The sequence below is a fragment of the Terrapene carolina genome, unplaced genomic scaffold (assembly GCF_002925995.2).
Source record: "Terrapene carolina triunguis isolate 2854851 unplaced genomic scaffold, T_m_triunguis-2.0 Scaffold620, whole genome shotgun sequence".
Taxonomy (NCBI): domain Eukaryota; kingdom Metazoa; phylum Chordata; order Testudines; family Emydidae; genus Terrapene; species Terrapene triunguis.
In genome coordinates, this window is record NW_020664971.1 from 310,751 (window position 1) to 311,806 (window position 1,056).

The 1,056-nt window shown below is 70.4% G+C and overlaps 1 protein-coding gene across 2 annotated transcripts in view; it reads right to left on the reverse strand.

Moving 5' to 3' along the window:
• The window catches only part of STX1A (syntaxin 1A), a 254,155-nt gene extending 253,758 nt beyond the window's left edge, over positions 1-397 (reverse strand). For both annotated transcript variants that reach the window (XR_003370167.2, XR_003370168.2), the window contains exon 1: positions 351-397. The gene's annotated coding sequence lies outside the window, so the exon portion shown is untranslated. The remainder of the gene's footprint in view (positions 1-350) is intronic.
• Between the last annotated feature and the right edge of the window lie 659 nt (positions 398-1,056).

The following is a 1,056-nucleotide window of genomic DNA, read 5'->3' on the forward strand; positions in this document are numbered from 1 at the left end:
CCCCCACACACACCCCATCTCACCGCCCAGAGGGACCAGCTCCCCCGCCCCATCTCACCCCCAGGAAAGGCCAGCTCCCCCGCCCCATCTCACCCCCAGGAGAGGCCAACTTCCCCACACACACACCCCATCTCACCCCCAGGAGGGACCAGCTCCCCCCCACACACACCCCATCTCCCCCACACACAGCCCCACACACACACCCCATCTCACCCCCCAGAGGGACCAGCTCCCCCGCCCCATCTCACCCCCAGGAGAGGCCAGCTCCCCGCCCCCCATCACTCCAGGGGGACTAGCCCCCGGGCGAGCCCCGCGCTGGGCCCCGCACCCCGGGCCCGGCCGGCACTCACCGCGCGGAGCTCCCCCGTTCGGTCCTTCATGCTCGCTCCGCCCGGCACCCTCTCGGCTCGGCGCTGCCTCCCCGGCTCCGGCCGCGATCGGGGGGCGGGGAAGGAGGCGCGGCACATGCGCCTCAGCCGGAGCCGGGCCGGGCCGCCGGGCGCAGCGAGGGACCCGGGGGCACCGGCCTAGGGCTGCGGAGACTCGGGGGCAGCTGGGAGGTGTGAGTGCGCGTGGGGGTCCCGCTGGGGTCACACCTGGTGGTGTGCAGGGGCGGGGGGGCTACACTGGGGTGGGGAGTTACACTTCGGGGGAGGTGGTTACACCTGGGGGGGATTTACCCTTGGGTGAGGGTGTGCCCGTGGGTGGGTTGCATCTAGGGATGGGGGAGGTTACCCTTGGGTGGAGGGTGCAGAGGGGGCTTGCACCGAGGCGTGCAGGGAGATTTACCCTTGGGTGAGGGTGTGTTGCATCTAGGGATGGGGGAGGTTACCCTTGGGTGGAGGGTGCAGAGGGGGGTTGCACCGAGGCGTGCAGGGAGATTTACCCTTGGGTGAGGGTGTGCCCGTGTTACACGGGGGGAAGCCAAATAGAGGTTTACTTCAGGGGCACCAGTTCCAGGGGTGGCGGGGCTAAGCAAGGAGAGCGGGGGCATGGGCACAGTGCTGCTGGGGCGTGACCCCGGGGGAGAGGGAAGCACCCCTGAGAGCAGTGCAT